Consider the following 22038-nt stretch of genomic DNA (forward strand, 5'->3'; position numbering starts at 1 on the left):
TTTCCCTCTGCTAAAAAGTAACTGCTTTGCCGGTACTCCTAAAAATAAAAAGTGCAAGGGTTGCAGGGTTCTCTTTATAGCTGTAATATGTGAGGTTGACATCATTGCCTCCCAGTTCTACCTACACTTTGTTCGTGAGCTTCATCCAGCTTTTATCTACAATAGTTTATTTTGGAAGCTCCAACACTAACTTGAATGCAGTACAGCATTAATCAGGGGACATGTATTAAAATCCTGGGGTCCTTATTATTATAACTTTAATATTATTATAACTTTATTTCATGCTACAGGCATAGATAAATTCTTCAGTCTGTGTACTGATTTTCAACTAGAATTTTTTTTTTTTAACTGTCATGTACAGATGAAAAGTAAATTTTCGCTAAATACAACTTTGTAGCAGAGTCCATAAGCCTCCATAGTTTGACATTTCAACAGCAGATACTCCCAGTAGATTTTAATTCATATAGTTGTAATGGCCATAAATAAATTGTGTGGTTGAACTTCGCTCAAGTCTTTTTGTACACCACAGTAGTAGGTTAAGCACCAAACTTTCTTCAGACATATATCTTTTTTTTTTTTATGCTGCTCCTTTTTGTGGAAGGGAATCTGTTTTTAAATACAGGTTCAATTTTGTGTTCTGCAGAAATGTATAAAATGAACTGAATCTCCAAGTACAAAGAGGTCTGGACTTTGTCTGGCTCAGTTTGAATATTCACTTTGTTTTGATTTAGATAAAATGTTCTATTTTTGTCTGTGAAAAGGAAATGTCTTGATTTGGTCTGCAATGCTGAGTGCTAAATGAAATATACGGAAAAAGGTGGGGGGAGTGTGTGTGTGTGTGTGTGTTTTAATTGTATTAACATTGTGCGGAAAAATCCTGTTTTACTTTTTTTCTGTTTTTGTTCATTAAAAAAGGATAATGTAGTTACACAGTGGTTTGTCCATGCATACACTTAACAATTAGCTGGTCACGAAGCATCCTATAGTCTGCTGAGTCACTGCCTTCCCCCACCTTCTGCTGGTTAAAGATTAGAGAAACTCTGTCATATAGGAAGATGTCGCTCTGGGTCCAAGTACAGCAGTAGATAACTTGGTTGATAATGGCCATACCATAAAAATAGAGGACTGTTTAGATAAAGATAAAATAATGAAACATTCATGTTTACCACCTGGCACTATTTCCTGGGGATGGGCAAAGGGCAGGTTTCACTTAAATATAATATTTCTGTACGTGGCCTATTAGAAACTTGTGCTCCATTTTTGTGTCGCCACTGATTTACTATAAACCCACTGTATGTGGCATATTAGAAGCTTGTGCTCCATTGTTGACTTACCTCTGGTTTACTATAAACTAACCCACTATAGACCGGTTTCATCACTTATTATCCAAAGGATTGTAAAAAAAAACTTGCATGGGAAACCTAGGTTGGTACCATTGCTGATCTCTTCTTGGGTCAAGTATGCAGATCAGGACTGTAACTAGGGCTGCAACAACTAATCGACATAATCGATTATAATCGATTTATTGAAAAAGTTGTCAACTTTTTCAATCATCGATTAATCGGCTTCTGGTTAGTTGGCTCTGTTCACGGCTGCGCGCCGCACCTCCTTCACACCTCACGCTCGCCGCTGCCAGACCCGCCAGCACCCACGCTCCACACGCCACACCTTTTCCCCGCCTCACGCTCACCGCCCTCCCACATCCACGATCGGCACAGGGACGCGGGGAGAACAAGTAAGGAGGAGCAGGTGTGGGGGGGTGACAATCGCCGATAGACAGGCCCTATCTCAGAAGCAAGTTGCTGGAAGACTGCTCAGTTAAGCCTGCACTTCCCTCCCCCCCACATGGTGCTCTATAATGTATTGCTGGGATTTGTATTCCTCTATAGCTGACAGTACATTGTGCTGTATATTATACAGAGGACTACAAATCCCAGCAATAGTACATTATACACTGTATGTATAATGTACTATTGCTGAGATTTGTTGTATCCCTCTATAGCTGGTGGTATTCTGCATTGCGCTGTATAGAGGACTACAAATCCCAGCAATAATACATTATACAGCGCAATGCGGAATACCCCCAGCTATAGAGGTGTACAACAAATCCCAGCAATAGTACATTATACAGCGCAATGCCGAATACCGCCAACAAATCCCAGCAATACTACATTATACAGCGCAATGCCGAATACCGCCAGCTAAAATGTACTATTGCTGGGATTTGTTGTATTCCTCTATAGCTGGTGCCATTCTGCATTCTTTGCTATATAATTTTACACTTTTCATTTCACTATATTGCACACCACACTTTTCTTATTTTCTTTTTTACTTCCACCGCTCCAAGCTTGCTCCTTTTTGATGGACTACAATCTCAATACAAACTAGTAGTCCCATCACTGGAGCCATTTTTTAAAATTTATTTTATTTTTTTATCCGATTAACTGAACTCAATCGGCTAACTAATCGATTTTGAAAATAATCGTTAGCTGCAGCTCTAACTGTAACTTTACTAATCTGTGTACTTGTTCTTGTTTGGAGCATGTCAAAGCCATTGGTTAAGAATGACAACTAGGCAGCTAGCTTTCTCGGGTGGAGAGCCGTCATGACCTACACATTTCTTTCATAGAATGTTTACTTCAAGAGGATTATGACGATTGCATGATATTCAATATCAATCGGATTAGTTTTACAAGATCACAAATCTCTGCGCTCCTAGCAGGACTGGACTTATAATAGGGAGCAGTAGCTTTTGGTGAGGTTCACATGTCTCCTATGCTTAGATCATATATTGGCAAATTGTATTTAAAACAACCTAGTTTAACCAAGGATTACTGATGTATGGGCAGATTTGGAGGTAAGACTTTGCAAGTATGCATTCGTTAAAAAAATGGGCTAAATTTGTGGCAGTCTAGGTAATGTTCCTGTTTGGTTTCATCATCTTCCCATTCTACATGGCAAACAAAGAATGAAAAGTTGCAGAGACTTCCCATTGAACTCTTGTAACATATGTTGTAAGATAAGTGACCAAATCATTCTGCTTTTTTGGTGGTTTAATGTTGGTGTAGTCAACATTATTTTAAGGTGACTCTAAACTCAGGAGTTAAGTCTTAAAAGTGCAGTCAAGCACCTTAACTATTAACAAAAATGCATCTTATCTGAGTATCACTTGGCTGTACATCCTCAAATCATCTCTGAATTGGTGCTGACACTGTCCTTCCTTCTGGAGGGTGGCTACTATTGTTCTCCATGATCCCTGTGTGTGTTGTAAAGTAGCCCTCAAAAATAGAATGAAATGTATCCTTACATGTAGCTGGTATAAGTTTTTGTGTATCTGTCTGCCCTTTAATCCCCTGAACAGTTTAATGGAGGGGGAGCACAGTGTGAACTAGTCAGGCTTGGGTATTGCTCAATGGTTTTGGTCTAACGTTGGGAGCTTGATGAAAGGAGTAGGGAGCACAGTAAATAGAGTGGTGGCTCAGGGTAAGTAATTGACCAGATTTTTTACTCGAGCGCCTTAGCAAAAAGTGAGATCACATTTCTGGCAATGATGTCTTGACAAAGATCCATGAATTACAAGACCGGCTAAGCAGAGTTAGGCTGGGTTCACACCTAGGCGTATTGAATATGCGCGATTCGCGGTAAAAAAATGCGCGCCAGACGAGCGTTTCCGAGGGCTACTTGGCTGTATCCCAATGGAAACGCACGACCAAAACGCCCCAAAGAAGTACATGTACTTCTTTGGGCCCAGGTGTGAACCATACCCATAGGAAACAATGGGATTTCGGTGTTTGAGCGTTTTGCAGAGCGTTTGAACGCTCTACAAAACGCCCAGGTGTGAACGGGGCCTATGTCTTTTGGCATCATTTACAGTTAACATGTATGCAGTGGTGTAGTTAGCCGTTTGCCTAGAGTTCTGTTTTTAAGGATTTAGGGTTTTTCTTCCACTGACACGTTATAAAAGACCCCAGAAAGTTAGCTACAACCTTTAGTCATATTGGCTACCTGGCTTCTTGATTTGCTTAGCCTCCATGTAATAACCGGTCTACCTTTGTTTGCACTGGTGCTGTATTAAACTGCGTCATTGCTATATTGGCTTTGCGGCTTTGAAAAATGTATTTTCTTTTCTTTTCCCATATAATCCTTTTATTCAAAGTTATACATTTGAATGTATACATCAACATAATGCAGGGCTGTAGCTGCCATGGGGCGAGTGAGGCACTCGCCTCAGGCGCAGCTGAGAGGGGGCGTAGCCAGGGCCAGCCTGGCTGCGTCCCCTCGCCCCTGTTGCCATGGTGAGCACAGGGCGCCATTGGCAACAGGGGCGCCAGGCGTCCAACACAGCTTCTCCTCGCTGGATGGGCAGAGGACTCGGTGTCCTCAATCTCTTTTTCTATTTCAAAAGGGAAATGTCAGAGGTCTGTTTAGACCCCAGAGCCCCCCCCCCTCCCCACCACACACACACACACTATTAGACATGTGCAAAGACTAAATTAACAGAAACTAAAAATGTTTTCATTAGTTTCATCAAACAAAACACATTTTTTATGCTATTTGGTGCCGCCATCCTGGAGGCGGGCGCATGACGTCACATGGCGCAGTGCGTGTGTGGCATAGGGTGACATAACACGTCTGTTGGGGGGCACAATTTTCTATTCATGCAAAAGGAGCTAGCTACGGCTCTGACATAATGGTTTCCTTTATACAATATTATGTACATAATATATAAATATAATGTTCATACAAATATTTTCTACCCTCCTAATTGAGTTCATCACACCAAATATCCTCATCTTTTTCAGGTATACCAGGGAAAGGGTTTTTCAGGAAATCGGCTTCATTTCATTCTGCATACCAGAACTACCACTGGTCAAGCACAATTATACTGTAATAAATCACTGCAGACTGATATGGCAGACATAAACAGGACTCTATGTTTTAGGCAATAGTTAAAAACTGTATTTCTGTGCTGCAGCTCTAATCATTTAGAAAAATTATTCAGATGAGTTACAATAAGCTTGGGCTAAATAGAGAATACAAAGCTATGCACCCAGATGTTTTAAAAGTCATGTTAGGTGTCAGCAGTTTATTCTGAAATAAGGTGAGGCTCCAGCATTTATTGCATTATTCTTGCTATATGAGTGTGTAGTCACAGAGCAAGATTACTGAGTGATGCTGTAATCAAGGTGGGAACTTATTTTTTTTTTTTACTAAAGGACTTGAAAACTTTTATTGTTGTCACTTCCTATGCACAATATGCAGCAACGTGAACTCTTCATTGAGCACTTCTGGGTATTCGGCTGTCCTGCTTCAATACATTCTATTCGGCCTTTGGGGAGAGGTTAGCCAGGTATAAGGAATGCACATCTGCAGCCCTTTTTTTTTGCAAAATATTTTATTATCTTTCACAGTTTTAAACATGACAATGCATGCCACTTGTTCCCAACAATACGGGAACCAGGCGTAGCTATGCACCCAAAAACAATACACCAACACTTAGTCAAAAATAATAAAATAACCGGGAATAACATCCCTGCGTGATTAACCCGGGGGGGAAAACATAGCTCTTCAACTGTGCTTGACACCATATAGGTATGACATTTCAGGATTACAACGCTAGAACATTTTAACAAGGAGGTAATGCCACTACTTGAACTCAGGTCTCCTCTGGTTCGACACCGTCACATGAGTGCACCCATATTTAGGCTTCTCCCTAGGGGTCACACTACCCCCCTCCCCATCACCCCTCCTCGGGTTTCTTCCAACACATGGCAATTGCTTTACGGGCGTAGAATAACATGAGGCCCACCATCGTGCGTTCAGACCTGGTCGGAACCACCAGAACCAAACAATCTGCTAGGGCAGTGTAGTGACCCGATAAGAGCTGCTTCCAGTCCTCGAGCTTCGGGAGTCATCGAGCTCAATCTGTGATAGTGCTGAAGCCACGGAAAGGTTGCTTGAGACATCTGAAGGATGCTAGCCGACACGCCATATGTCAGCAACAAGAAAAGATAAAAACAACAAAAGCAAGAAAAATGAGAAAAGAATGCTCAGGCCGCACCCAGCCAGGCGGCAGCCGCCGCAGGAGTGTCAAAGAAGCGGGTAGTGTCCCCATCACTTACCCGCAGCCGACTGGGATATAGAAGGCCATATTGGAGGCCCTTCTCACGCAGCCTCCCAGCTTGGCCAAAAAGTTTTCGGCAAATTCCGCCGGTTGTTTTCCCTCAGCTCGTTCAGGGAGGCCCAGCACGCGGACGTTGTTGCGGTTCTCGGTATCCACTGCCTTCTCCTGTAGGCCCCTGAGTTGTCGCTGCAGCAGCTTGACCTCTGCAGAATCCTCTCGCACTGTCTCTTCCACCTGAGAGATCCGGGCCTCAGCTGCCCCCATGCGAGTGCAGAATTTATCCATGTCATGGCGCAGGAAGCCTATCTCGGCCGAGAGCGAGTCAATCTTGGTTGTGAGGGCCTCCTTGCATGATGTGATGGCCGCCAGGATGTCCGAGCTAGAGGGAGAAGAGGTCAATTCAGCTGCGCCGCTCGTCTGTGTTCCCACTGACATCTTGCTGCATTCAGCCAAGATGGCCGCCTCTGAGACACCACGAGGCCTCCCAGACGAACGGGTCGACCTGCTCTTGTTGCGTTTCATGTATGTCCCCGCCGAGGAGGAAATCAGGTAGAGGATGCAGTCGGCAACACCTGACCACAGGTAAGTGAAGGAAATCAGCACCAGGATAGGTTCAGGATGTTAGATTGAGCGGAGCACTCCGTTTGCACATCTGCGCGGGATCACATCCCGGCCACGCCCCATCTGCAGCCCTTTTTAACGTCAGTGTTTGGGTTGTTATCATTCTTTTCCAGAAAAGTAAAATACAATTTAAAATACACCAAAGAATTAAGGTTCTCCGCGAATGCGAAACGCCCCCATGAAAAAAAAACCTGGCTCCTAAAGTTTTTAGCTGACTCCTGGATTCAAAGAAAATTGGTCAAGCCCTGGTCTAATATATAGAAATCTAAAATGAATGCATATGTTTGTTTATCAACTATACAGTGCTAAGATAGAGATCTATATATCTATCAATCTCAAAACCTACACATATTTGTGGTCCCTGTACTTGAGATAAAAAGGAGAAAATAATTTAGTGAACTATTTGGAATAGTTTTTATTTGAGAAAATGTTCTGCAGTAAACCATAAACAAAACATCAATAAATAACCTAAACAAAATTTAGTCTGGTCACGAAGGCTTTGATTACCCTGGGATTTAAAGGGGTTAAACAAAACCAGTGTTGACAACTGTCGCATTGGTGCGTGTTATGTCTTACCGCTATTCATCTAGCCCAGAATAAGAGTGCCAGGACGGGCAATTCTGGAGATCTATATTTCACACTCGATTCCGATTGGCTCTCCTGTCATAGTTACTCGTGAAATTTTACTTGGTGTATGTATTTGGATATATGGATGATATGCCCCTATACCAAGCAGGGCACATATAAGCATGATATGCCCCTACCCAAATTCCCAGATGTGCCCATTCAGATGTGGCAGCTGTGCCCGTTCAAGATGATAATGACAGGGTGACAGCGGCTGCATCTGTCCGCAGCATTCCACAAGTAATCATACCTAGAACAATTACAAGCAGTTTGGAATAGATGAGGGTCTCTGGACACAAGATGAATGCATCCTTAGACAATCATCTATCCTGAGCCTCAGGTAATCGTACCCTGTACGATGACAGATGCAGCCACTGTCACCATGTCATTAACTTGAATGGGCACAGCGCTAGCATCTGAATGGTCACACCTGCGATTCCTGCCGCAAGAATCCCTGAATGCAGAATGGGGCTCGAGAAGTTGCCTCAAAGGTTGGCACCAACTTAAAGGAGAACTATGGGGTCAGTTTTTTCCCCATAGTTCTCCTTAGGGTAACGGGAGGACGCAAACTAGCGTCCTCCCGTTACCCTAAGCTCAGTATACCGCGAGCTACAGCTCGCGGTATACTGAGACGCCGCAGCGGATCCCGACGTAGATGACGGGATCCGCCCAGCTGCGTGAGTGACAGCTGGCTCTGCCTATCTAGAGGCAGAGCCAGCTGTAACCCACCCCCTCCCCCGTCCGTTCCGCCAGTCAGCGATGGCAGATCGGCGCGGGGAGAGGGGAATCCAGCCCCTCCCCCTGTCACGGCAGAGAGCCATGACAGGATCGAGAGGTGAGCGACCTGGTACCTGGTATGTGTTCGCTCACCTCCCGATCTACTGAGCCGACCTGTGACAGTCTCATTGTCACAGGTCGGCTAGAACTATGAGGTGAGTGGAAATCACTCATCTCATAGTTCTCCTTTTAATGCATTTTTCTTGAGGGAGACATGGTCAAATGTGTGTTTTTGGCTTCTAGGTCAATCAGGGGACAGTTAGTGAGAAGGCCACTCTTCATAAAGAACAGAAAAAACACTTAATCTTTTGTAAATTGTCTAACTGTTTTGTATGTACAATGCATATTCCTATACGCGGGACCAACTTTAGATGATATTCAACTGCTGTATGTCTTTGTTTTCAGTACAGTCAGAACAACTACAATGTTTCCTATGTCATGCTCCTTCCTTCCTTTATCCTCCACTTTTCCTGTTGCTTTTCTGTATTTCTTGGTCGTGATTGCTCCATGCTTTTGTCATGAACAAAATCTATGCATTTATTTGGTTGTGTGTACCAAACTTCTCTGCAGTATTCCCCTAACTTCCATATGTATAACCTATGATTTGTTGCTGCTACAATTCTACCTTTTCTAGCTGAGTGGAATTGAATTGCTGTTATTTATAACATTACTGAGAAAATTTAGTTTAAAAAATTCCCAATTTCTTTTTCCTTTTTAAAGACTTGGAGTCTTCAATAGTGCACAATTCTCAATTTCCTTATGTATGATATGCCATTAAATATATGTCAATTACTAGAGGTGCACCGAAATGAACATTTCAAAACTGAAATAAAATAAGTCAGGCTGAAACCATAAAAAAAAAATTATTTCAACTTTTTCAATTTTGTGTTTACCATGTCCACATTCATGAATGAACAGGAGGTGACGTAGATCACTTCCCAATCAGGCATAATTGAGTATACAGTCGACAATAATATGTCCTCAATTATGTACAAACACTCAGCGATCGCTGAGTTTTTGTACCTCGCTCTCCTCTCTGACACGCTCTCACAGGAGGCTGAGGGAGTGGAGCTCAGCCTGCTGTGACAGCACCAGCTGTCTACACCCACACAACCGCTCTCCTCTGATCTGTGACAGGAGGCTGAGCGGTGCAGGGAGGAGAGACGCCGGCTGCTCACAGGGCTCTCCTCCCACATTGCTCGGCCGCCTGTGACAGTTTCTCTCCTCCCCGCTGGGACACAGAGCAGTGCCCAGCGGGGAGGAGGGAAAGAATGGATGCACCACTGTATCGGTGTGTGTATGTATATGTATGTATGTATGTATGTATGTATATATATAAATATATATATATATTCGGTGGATCCCTATCAATTACCCTCTGGTATAGTTGAAACTGCTATTACACTGAATAGGATTATATGTTTTCACAGCCAATTGGAAGGCTGCTGATGCAGACTTCTAGTTCTTATAATGCCATAAAAGACAAGTTTTGACTTCATGTGACCAAAAAAACAGCCAGGCAACTAGTTTTTTCAGAAGGTGGTCAACAATGGCACCCCTCCATGCTGCTTCCTTTTTTTTTTTTGGAAGGATTAATTATAATAGAGTGGTTTTGTGACTTTGTTTTCACAGAGCAGGGTTGGCTTTCTAAAGAGACATCCCAGCTGTATCTATACAAAACACAGAATTCTGTACAGAGTGAAATTTGAGGTTGAAATTGCTGACCTCTCCTTCAGATAATGCTAGTAGTCTGGCAGTCATTTTGATCCAGTGGATTCAGTACTTTCAGCAGTACAGACAGATCGTCACCCCTGAGGTAGTTCTATCATTTGTAATGTGCCAGACAGCCAAGCAGCTATTATTGCTTTGAAGGCGGTCAACGATGACAGTCTCTAGATTTCTCTTCTCTGTGCTTTTAAATAAAAATGATCGTTAAATTCCACATGAATCAATACAGCCCATATCAACGTTACCAAATCACATTACTATATCGAGTATTAAAGTACCGATCACTTGCCATTATTAAAGGAGAACTATGAGATGAGTGATTTCCACTCACCTCATAGTTCTAGCTGACCTGTGACAATGAGACTGTCACAGGATCGGCTCAGTAGATCGGGAGGTGAGCGAACACAAACCGGGTTCGCTCACCTCTCGATCCTGTCACGGCTCTCTGCCGAGACGGGGGGAGGGGCTGGATTCCCCTCTCCCCGCTCCGATCTGCCAACGCTGACTGGCGGAACGGACGGGGGAGGGGGCAGGTACAGCTGCAGCTCGCGGATTACTGAGCTTAGGGTAACGGGAGGACGCTAGTTTGTGTCCTCCCGTTACCCTAAGGCGAACTATGGGGAAAAACACTGACCCCATAGTTCTCCTTTAAATGACTACCGTTTCCCAGCCCCCATAATGTGACCAAACAGCCTAGAACATATTTGGCTTTGCATTGAGATAAGAGAACCAGTAGGTCCTACTTAGGAGGAAGCGGAGCCTGTATATGTAATGAAGAAATATGACTATCCTATATACATTTATAATTTCAAGCTAAGAAATACATTATTATGCATTCATACATTAAGCTGGCTCTTTTGACATGAATGTAAACAAATTGCAAATTCAAAGAAATTGCATTCTCCTTTAACAATCATTAAAAAAACAATGCCAGGATTTTGAAACATTAACCCTTGCAGTGAGGCTACCCTCGCACTGCAAGGGTTAAGTGCTTGTTTTGGTCTAGGGGCGAATAAAGAATAAATACTCACCCGATCCTCAGTACTGAAGCAGTGTCTCTACCCCTCCATGTCTAACGGACTATGAAAGATATGATGATGTCATGGGCCCTTATACTGCCGGTGCCTGGTGAAGAAGAGGGGACCAGTCCAGCAGTCAGGCAGGACCGAGTATCGAATGAGTATTTCTTCTTTATTTTCACCCCCTAGAGAAAATGAGCACTTGCAGTGTGGGGGTTACATTTTCAAAATTGGGCTTCTTTAATATTGGTATGAGCGTCTTTTGTGCTTGGCTTTGAAAAAGATGTTGCTGTCTGCTAATCGCTTTTCATTTTGCTTAAATTTTCGGCCTTGCAATTGTTAATGAAATACATTTAGTGCTTTCAAAAGGAAATTAATCACTTCTAGAAGAAAGCTTAGTAGCTGGAAAAATATGCAGACAAACCGTTCTGACCAGACCTCAAAACTTCCTGCTTTGCCAAGTCTCTTCTGAGGAGATATTTAAATGGCCTGGTAGCAAATGAACTAAAAAGGAATTGGCAAGTGCGTGAATCATGAATTCAAAATTCCATGTGTGCGGAATACACCTACATCTGTGACGATTAGCATTTATTTTATTAAATCTTCTGCTAATTCCTGGCAGACTATTTATAATGTATTTGTTATCTAGAAACTAGAATCTTCTGAAGCAGTTTAGAGGTTTGGTTGCTGGCAGGGGGATGCACACAGCAGGCTGTTGGTGACCACCCCCTTCTGCATACTTCAATGATGCAAGTGTGCACACAGCTAAAGGCCTCACTGACTTTCATTGCACCCTGGGAAAGGACCCTGCAGGATACTGGGGACTTGGAGCATGCACATGTCATGGATGCTTTGTTTGCTACAACTTTGTCAGGGTTCTCTAGTAAAATCTCACAAAACCTAAGTTTGCTTTTTCTGATCTGCAGTCGGTGGTTCTGTGAGTTCTTGGCAAACATGGTTCCTATAAAGGAGGTATGTTTTCCAGGTGTCAGCATAAGCTTTCATCAGAAAAGTTGCTTTGGTTAGTGAGTCATATATTTTTTGCATAGTAAAGCTCACTAGTTTTCAGTAGGGCAAGAGGTAGTTTAGAAAATGTAACTGGTTTGTTAGTGACAGGAAGTGAAGCAAGGCATACAAGTAAAATAAGGTCCTAGATATTCAAATACTTCCATTGCTGAACACCACTCCAGTCCTAAGAACTCGTCTTCTGAAGTTTGCAGGAAAGGTGACACTTTTAGGAAGTCTCCTGCTAAAAGTACTAGATCACTTTTACTGGCCCTGCCCAGTGGGTTGCCCGAGCCCTAATAGCACAACTACTTTCTCTCCTTTAACGTCAATACTTATTTGTAGCCTACACATAAGGCACGTACACTCGGGTATCTATGCTAGGTATGGTGCTACCTTCCCTCAGAACAACCTGCACAGTCCATAGGATGTTTCACACAGTACATAGATTTTGTGTTGCTCATAGTGTCCAAAATGCAGTGCCTCTCTCTATAGGCCAGGAGTGGAGCACTCATGTTCTTACTTCGCACAGAGTGTCTTGGGCGGTCACCAGTTATTCCTCCCCTAGCTAGCTACACTCCACAAGTGTGCACACATCCCCATGACTTACTAGTTCAGTCACTCTTCATCCCAGCTTCAAATACAATTATGGATTGACCAGTAAGGTCAGCTCGACTTTCATGTTTTTTTTTGCTGTTATAATATTGTAATATTTTACAAGCTTTAGAGGCAATTATTGCAGACAAGCAATTTCTATAACTTTTAATGAGACGAGCAGCTCCTGTTGGAGGACCCATGATCTGTGACTGAGACGGAGCTTTCTGACACAACGTAATGTACCGTAGTACATTTCACTCCGAAATTCTGTGATGAGTCTTGAGGTTTTGAGGCTTTAACATCAACCAAACAATTAATCGATGTTAAAGCCTGATGAAGAGACCCTGCGAGATCCCGAAAGCGCTTGTTTCTATTCTGACACATTGTTCAATAAAATGAGCATTTGGTGATCCTAAAAGGAATTTGGGTGTGCTGGTGACATTCTTCATAACCATCCAGATGCAGCTAAGCTGCCTCAAAACATGGGACTCCTCCGTGTTTCACAGTGGGCACTGTGTTCTTTTCTTTGAACCTTCATTCTTTCATCTCATAGAGCTGATGTGACTTGCCAAAAAGCTTCAGTTTGTTTAATCTGTTTAAGAATATTCTTCCAAAAGCATTGTGGCTTTTCTGTATACACTTTGGCAAGTTCCAGTCTGGATTTTTCTTTTTTTTTCTTTCTTTTTTTACAGTGAAGTTCTCCTGTGTCTTCCTTTGAATCCACTGTCATTCAAAAAGCGATGGATGGTGTGATCAGACACCAATGTACCTTGACTTTTGTGGTTTGTATCTCTTTAAAAGCTTCCTTTTGGCTTTTTGTCCACCATTTGCATTATGCTTCTGTTCAGTGTGCGACCAATTTTCCGCTTCCAGCCATGTCCATGGAGGTTGGCTACTCTCCAATGGGATATATGTAACTGTAGTTACAGGAATATCTAGCTGCTTGAAGACTGTCTTCTAGATTGGAGATGTGTGATACGGAAGTGCGTGCGTGAATATTTTTATTATATATAATATTTTTATATTCTGATTCTTGTAAAACACAGAGCACAGATTTATTATACTTCGATATATGTTACGAGTATGCTTAGATGTATGAAGTGTTTTCTTAGAATTCGGCCAGTGTAGTTGCCGTATGCCCTATTCTAATTTTTACTTTGGTATAGTGCTTCCAAGTAAACAGAGGAGATGGCTTCTGTGCTGAAGTTAGCCCATCCCTGCACTAAAGGCATTTCCCTCCAGCATGCAGTAACTGGAAATGGGGATATGATATCGCTCTGTGACTCACACTTTACACAGGGCTTACTTCCACAGCTCCACCCTCTTATTCAATGACTGAGTGTGTCATAAAGTTGTGAAATCTGTGAGGTAAAGGAATGACATAGAATTTAATATGATGCATGCTATTAAAACACTATTAGTTAAAAACTTAGACTTTAATAAAGTACTTCTGTTTTCTTATTCTGTGATGTAATCCTCTCACTCAAAATAGGGCAGTAACTGTCACAATGTTACCACTACGATGTGACACACAAGGTAAGAATTTTATTTAGTAGCATGCAAAGGGTAATGGTAAGCAATAAACTTTATAGCGATGTGGAGAGCACCTTCCACTAAATTACAAGATTGTAAACACCAGATATAAATTACTAAATCGTCACCTTTTTTTGGTTTACTAAACCTTAAGGTGTCCATACGGTGTTCATAAGGTGTTCGTACATAAGGTGTCCATAAGGTGTTGCACGTTTTGTGTAGCCCAGTTTTTGTGCATATTTTTACGCACGTAAAATGTGCGTACATAGTCATGTGTTTTAATGAGCAGATTGTGGCACAATAATGTGAATGGACAGACGCACATTTTACGCATATAAAAATATGCAACAGTGCATGAAAACTCTGCAAACACGGTTTTTCCAGCAAGTCTATGGGGCCAAGAAGCGCAGAATCTGCCAAAAAGAAGCTCATGTACTTTCGTCAAGCGACAGGCATTTTGCTACAAGCAACATGACGTTCAGATGTGATGGGATTTTTTTTTTTAGCAGAAAAAGCACTACAAAATGCTCAGTGTGAATGAGCGCTTAAGTAGCTAGGGAGGCATTGGGAAAGCTGGGTTAGGTATTGGAATGAGGATAAATTTGCTCAACCCATGCTGCTGCATTTTTCATTATATGACCCAAAAGCATCCTGATTATTGGCTTTACCAGGGGAGCACATTTGCGTGCTACAATATATTTGCCCATATCCACAGCATGTTCTTTCAAATTGGTATTGTGTTTATTGGCGTATTATTGCGTTTGAGCTTTTTTCTTTAAAGCTGAAGTAAAGTGAATGGGAGGGGTCATAGAAAAGGTAGCAGGCATTTTTTACCTTAATGCAGAGAATGCATTAAGGTAAAACACTATTGGCCTTTTGTACTACTTTTAAGTAGGCCTTTGGACTTACGGAGTTTAGTTTGGAATCTTGCCCTCAGGCACTGGGCTCTGCATTGTGGCACTTTCCAGATCTAGATCTTCATGCGACCCTGTGTCTTGATTGCTTAACGAGTAGGTAATGCTGGAGCACTGGGAGCCATCTCACAGTTTGTACCATTGGGCACCATTTTACATTTCCCACCACTGCCATCTCACAGTGGTATGGGTTTAGGCTGAGCACTGTTGTTATCCACTAGGTGGAGTGCTAGGTGCCCGCTGTGCATTCTTTCTCCTGCCATTCAGCCTAGAGGAAGCACCTTCTCCTTTTGAAACATTTCTTGGATCAACCAGTCTCATTCCACTGTCTGCCTACAGTGCAACCTGAAGAGGGTGGTAGGTGGCTAGGGGTCAAACAGTTTTTTTAAATTGGTATTTATATAGCGCTGACAATGTGTGCAGCGTTTTACATAGAGCACATTCACATAATTCCCTGCCCTTAAGGAGCTAACAATCTAAGACGCTGTCTCCCATACATGCATGCATGCATGCATGCATGCATGCATGCATACATACATACATACATACATACATCGCCAATTTAGACAGGAGCCAATAAACCTACCAGCATGTCTTTGGAGTGTGGGAGGAAACCGGAGTACTCGGAGGAAAACCATACAAGCACAGGGAGAACATGCAAACTCCTTGCAGATGGTAACCTGGCCGGGGATACTCAGTGCTGCAAGGCAGAAGCCACTGTGTTGCCCGTCACAGCACAGTCATTGCATGATGTCATTGCATTAGTATGTTATGTTGCACATTAGGGTTCAGGACACCACAGCTACCCCTGTGCTAATGTTCATCCAAATAATTTTTAGCTTTTACAGTTACACAAAACAAAAACAAAATGTATTTCCATCCATAGAGCTATATTTTTAAGCCAAACCTGACACTTCTATTTGTATAGCAGGCATCAAGTAGTTTATTCTTCAAACACCTAAGAGTTGCTTAAATACACACGTACAATTTGCTTACATAGAGCATAGCTACTGAAGTAGTGATCATGTAGAAATATTTATGGACTAATAAGTATATTGAAACTTCTTATTGGAAAAAAAAGGTTGCCCTGAAAGTGCTAAGGATTTATTTTTTTATGCCACTGCCCCTGTTTACTCTTGTTAAAGCTTGTCCATTGGACTAACAGAATACAGCAAGTGATGGACAATCTTTCTAATGGAGATGCAAAACGCAATAAAAAAAGACGTTCAGAGGTTCTCAGTCTTTACTCCCTGTATGAACTTAAAGTTTTGGCTGGAGTTAGACTTTAATCACATAAAACTCATCACCAGTTCATGTGAATGCATGTGCACTGGCATGTAAGCTGTAGTGTGAACCCAACCTATATCTTATTGTATGCACTACTACTAAGTCAATTTTGAGTATCTGCATTGTTTCTCATCTAAATATACTAGCAGTAAAATAAGTAGATACTGTCCCTCTAAACACCGTTTATTCCCAAATATAACAGTACGTATGTGCTAGATTTGTGTAAAGCCATACTTCAGTAAGTAGTATAATAATGAAGTATCTTGGCTCAAATCAACAGCGTCATAATGAAGTTTTGTGATACAGGATCAGACTGCTGTAAAAATGTATGCATTATTTATGCTGGTTTTGTTGCAATTAAATGGAGGAAAGTCTAGAGCAATAAATGTGGACATTATACATGTGTGACTGTCCTTCATTAAGAGGTAGTAAAATATTCTAGTCCAGCTTCTTAAAGGATTTTCCCCATTTAATGTTTTGTGTTCATTTAAAATTAATAAAAAATGATTGACATTTTAAAGGATTTTCCCCTGTTATTAAAAATTGTCCAGTGAATCTTCTGCTTACTAAAACAGATGACCATACTTGCAGGTACCCTTGTAACCCTGCAAATCCTCCTACCATGACTTATAAAACTAACAATAGAAAAGGATTACCTGTGAGCCACATGTTGATTTCTCATTGCCCCGGGTATATACTGCCCTGCCTGTGGTTGGGGCAGTATATACCCACCGCGTCCTTTGATATAGTGTGCTTCAGATTATGATATCAGACAGGCTATAGGTATTGAGGAAACTGTAAACGAGGATTCAATAGTGCCCTAGTCTGTTCTCTATGTCGTTATGAAGTTAAAATTAGATTTGTACTGTAAATTGGATGCCAACAACTTATATCTGAACAGATATTTTTATTCAGACGTTGCTATGTGGAGTCTGGTTTCAAATATGCCAGATTGGGTTGCTCATGTAATTTCTATTTTTATTGTGTAGAGAATACTCTAAGAGCGTCTTAACTGTACTTTCGGTGATTTATTTAATTAGTTATTTCCATGAATAACCCAGTTCTGTACCCCGTGCTTTCTATTTTTGTGCGCCTGAGGCACACATTCTTTTTAACCACAGCTCTTTAACGTCTATGAACATTTTAGTTAATTTTTTTTTTTGTATGCAAGATTTTCACACTCCTCCTAAATAATCATTATGATGGTTTATTGGTTTGGTCCTACCACATTAGTATTGTGTAATTGAAGTTGCAAAACTTAAGGTGAACGTTTGCCATAATGCATAAGTATTCACAACATACTTGCACATAATGGCGCACTTGGTTTAGAAGTGTGCTCTCCTCCAGCACCAGCTCATCTAGGCTGTCAGTCAATGCTCCATCCGCTGTGCCACTGTCTCCTCCACTGCTTCTTCCGGATCTTCCGTTGTTCTCTTCATTCATTGGGCTCCCTACTAATATCACTCCTGTGTCCTTGGCATCCAGCTCCATTCCTGGCATGCTGAGAAAAACCCAGGGTAATACTGTACACAAGCATAACTTGTAAAATATTATTTTAGATTCACTACTGATTACCCACCAGATTGGTTGGGAGTTTCTATGAGGCTCTAATGGTGGTCATATACGACCTAGTAATACTTAGTGTGTGTTATACGCTATGGAACTCCATGACCAGGGAAGAGCTATTTTATCTTCTAAAAGGAGAACTTCTGAACTAAGTTAGGTTAAGAACTAATTATTCTTAACCCTTGCAGTGCTTGTTTTAGTCTAGGGACAAAAATAAAGTTTATACTCACCTGAACCTCGCAGCTGGCTGGCTGTTAGACCATTCTCTGCTGCTTTGCTCCCCCTTCGCACTAGCAATCTTAGATCCTGTGAGGATGCAGAGGGACATTTCATCTCTGGAGCGGAGGAGGAGACAGGCTGTAGGGACCAGAGTAGCAGCCAGCCGACTCCAAGGTTCAGGTAAGTATAACTTTTGTATTTTCGTCCCTAGACAAAAACAAGCATATAACCCTTGCAGTGCGCTAGTAGCCCCACTGCAATGGTTAAGAATAATTACGCCCGGAGTTCTTAGGGCAATAGGTTTACTTTACTATGTTCCCCTTTTCCCTACATGTCGGTGCTACATAACATACATGTGTTTTTTTTTTTAAATATACCCTTTTGTTTGAATTTAACATTTCCTCCCTCTTCACTTAACAGGTAGCAATGCAGAAGTCCGATCACGGGAGAATTTTGAAGCATTGATATACTCATAATTGGAATGTATACATTTTGACAGGTATGATCACTTGAATAAAAAGTCTAACTTTTAATGTGTATGTTGAGTTGAAACTTTTATTTTTAGATGGCATAGGGAATGCCATCTAAAACTCTCTCCTGACAGGTTTTTTTTGTTTTTGTTTTTTTAATCGATCTGTGTGCTTGAGGTGATTTTTCTTTCACTTCCTGTCCCAGAAACCCAACAGGAAATGAAAGCAAATTCTTCTTTGTGCTGTTTGCTTATTTTTTTTTTTTTACAATTGATAATTGTTTTTACTAAAATTTGTGGGTGCAATTATAAATTGGTGAATGTAACATTTACTATTCATTCAGTGTTTATTTACTAGTGAATTATTCACTGTATTCAGAAAATATATTCACCTGCACAGTCACTGGATGATGCACCCATTACTGACATTCATCAACAGCTGTTCTTGGTGGGAAAAGGTGCTACCATTGTTATTTACCCTGTTTATAACCAGGTAAATGTGATATTCACCATTGTGCAAAGGTGCATTTGTATTCTAGCTTCTTAACACCAGCTATATGCATATATGTGGCAGCACACTGGTAGGCTTTATGCTACGCTACCAAATGTATGCATAGGTCCAGGGTCTCTGTTTTGTGCTGGGAGCATGCTCAATCGCACACCACCAGCACTGCATAGCTCCAAGTCACGCCGTGAGGATTGGAAGCCGGTAGGATGGGCTCATGATCACTGTGACAGCCAATTGCAGTGATCACCTTATCAGGACGCCCATGTAACTCCTCTGGTGTTACATTCTTATAAAAGTTTGATGGGAAGAGGTTAAAACAAGCTTCTCCTGCAAATAAGAGAGAACATGCTTTACCTCTCCTGCTGCTGAACACTTCTCTATTACAGTGAAAACTTCCTTTGAAGTCTGCTAAGAAAAATATATTTTTGGGAATGTCTATCTCCTGGCTCCACCCCTTCTTTCTATGGTTCCTCCTACCAAACGCTTATGTCACTACTGGACACAGTAGGTGCCACTAGGAACCACTCTGTGCTCCAGGAGACATGGGAAGTGCCTGTCCGCTAGTATTCGTTTCTTAGCAGACTTCAGAAGATCATTTCTCAACAGTGGCGTTGTGTTTGGCAGAGGGACAGGTGAGTGTTCACTCTCCTTTTGCTGCTGGGATAGCTTTGTGGTCTCCTGCCAGGATGTTAACTTGCCTTCCCATGATGGTGGCAGTCTCCTGGTGTTTTTCAGGTCCAAAAATCTACTCTACGTTCACCTAACCAGTAACTCCTCATATATTTAAATGGGCCTGTGCTCCAGCTTTAGAGGCACTAGCAATTCGGTCCTATATTTATTTGTTAAACATTTTTTTTAAGTGAGCTTGTACTTAAGTGTTACTATAACAGTAATACGAAAACTGGGCTATTTTCCTAGATTAAAAAAATGATGCATTATATTTATATATCATTTGTTATCATGTTGGCATAAAACTTTTTTTTTTTAATTTTGTACAAGTTTTAAAATGAAATTTGTATATGGACATTTTGTGCTTCTTTCCTCTACCTCTTTAGAATCGGCCTTCTCTATTCATTTGTCAGAGCTAATCTGGGAGAAATCCCTCTCTCCTTACAAACCACCCTCTTTGGGGTGTTTGCATTAAAAGGATTACAATCTCACATAACATTAGATATAGCCTGGAAAGAAGAAATCCTTTTAACGGTCATTGACTCGATAAAGTTCTTTATCATAATGGATGTTTCAAAACCAACAATCACATTAAAACAGGGCTGACCGGGTTGATTTGGGAAGATAACTTGCTGTTACAACTCCAACATCTTTTAGAGCAAGTTGATTGATCTGAAGAAGACTTGATGGCTGTCTCGTTCTGCAATATAAACTGGAAGAGCAGAGCTAGACAAAACTGATTGGTTACAAATTAAGTAAGCAGGATAGTAGGCACACTTGGCCTAAAAAGAAAAATCCTAACAAAAACTTTATACATTTTTTTTTTTTTAATCCTGCATCTATAATTGCTGCACAGGCAATTATGAAATTTAATAACCATGTACTTTTATACACCACCTATGGCCCAGAGCACATTTTACATTTCTTCTATGGGTCTATTGATTCAGCAATAACTTTGTCATTATTTGAGATTATGTTGTTTTTAGGACAAACAAGGCTTTCTTTTGATATTGTCTTGCAAAAACGATTAAAACGATTTTATTTTTTATGCTAGCCATACTTTTTCGAATCCATTGAGGGACACATGAATTCTTAGACATCGGGTTACACTGGTGCCTACAAGAGAAAAAAGTATCGTGCTCAGGAGGGTGGATGTGTCTTCTCCAGTTCTGCAGTTTTCTGTTTGCGTGGAACATTTCTACTGTCAAACAGCTGCTGGTAGATTCATGCTGGATATTAAAAATCCTTGAAGTCTCTCCAGTCAGCCAATGATCACAGGTTTTCACAATTCATATTGGTGCAGTCAGCCAATGATCACAGGTTTTCCCAATTCATATTGGTGCTCTTTTTGTGACAGCTTGAATTCTTTTGGATTACCTGGTCTGTGTTCCAGTTTCACAATACTGCAGAATCCCTAAAACACTCAACTGAAATGAAGCGGAGTGTGTTACTCCAGGTCAGAGCATTGGCAGATGCTGTGCCTATCCCTGGCTCATCCTTTGGGTAAGCTGCATCCCCCTATTCTTTTTGTGTGAGGGGAGCCCTCCTTTTGATTGAATTAAGGCTTTTGTGTGTGAGATGTGCGGTGGTTGAGCACTGTGCTGAAACTGCCATTCCTCATCTTCTTAGCTCCTCCTCCCTATCTCCTTAGCTTCACCTTTTTGCCTTTTTTTGGGTTCAGTGCAGTCATGGCTGTTGGCAAAGGAAGACGTTTTTGAGTATAGATCTTAAGGTTTTTCTCCCCAGACGTCCCAGCCACCTATGTGGCACTTTGGGCCGGTTGCTGACTGAGCACTGTGTGGCTGAATTTGCTTTTTCTGATTTCCTGTCGCCTAAGCCAGGACTGTGACCCAGCTACTTTTTTCATGGTTGAAAACACATGTCAACTGGGAGCCGAAGAACGCATGTGTCACCTGTCCAACCCGCCAAAACACCAGCACCATGATCAGCTTGAGTATCAAGGTCGGGTTAGTGGGGAAAGAGCATTCTGATTATTTTCATTGTTCTGAGTTGGCCCAGGCAGATGTGGTATGCTGACCTGGTAAGACTCCTGGCAGACACTCCACGTTGACTGCCAGATCGTAATGATCTTCTGTCCCAAATGCTGATTTGCTCTTCTGCTGTTGGTTAATGTTATAACAACATGGGTTTTGTGAAATTGAGACATCTCGGAGTACGATTTCTATAAAACTAAAAGTTAGAAAGTCTACTTATGACAAGGTTTATTATCGGATCTTAAATGCTTCACTTGGTGTGCGTTGCAGCGGTTCCAACCAAGAGACTTCTTCGGGGAACGACTCCACTTCTTCCTGCAGCTGGGTCTGGACTAGCATTTCGTTCTCTCGGCACTTTCACGGGTCAGGTTTTTGCACTATCTT

The 22038-nt window shown here is 41.6% G+C and overlaps 1 protein-coding gene across 1 annotated transcript in view; it reads left to right on the forward strand.

Annotated features, from left to right (window-relative positions):
• LUZP1 (leucine zipper protein 1) overlaps positions 1-22038 on the forward strand; it is a 73389-nt gene that overhangs the window by 34237 nt on the left and 17114 nt on the right. The window contains exon 2 of the mRNA XM_018558041.1: positions 18435-18513. The gene's annotated coding sequence lies outside the window, so the exon portion shown is untranslated. The remainder of the gene's footprint in view (positions 1-18434; positions 18514-22038) is intronic.

Source organism: Nanorana parkeri, unplaced genomic scaffold (assembly GCF_000935625.1).
Source record: "Nanorana parkeri isolate BGI_ZX_2015 unplaced genomic scaffold, ASM93562v1 scaffold316, whole genome shotgun sequence".
Classification (NCBI taxonomy): Eukaryota; Metazoa; Chordata; class Amphibia; order Anura; family Dicroglossidae; genus Nanorana; species Nanorana parkeri.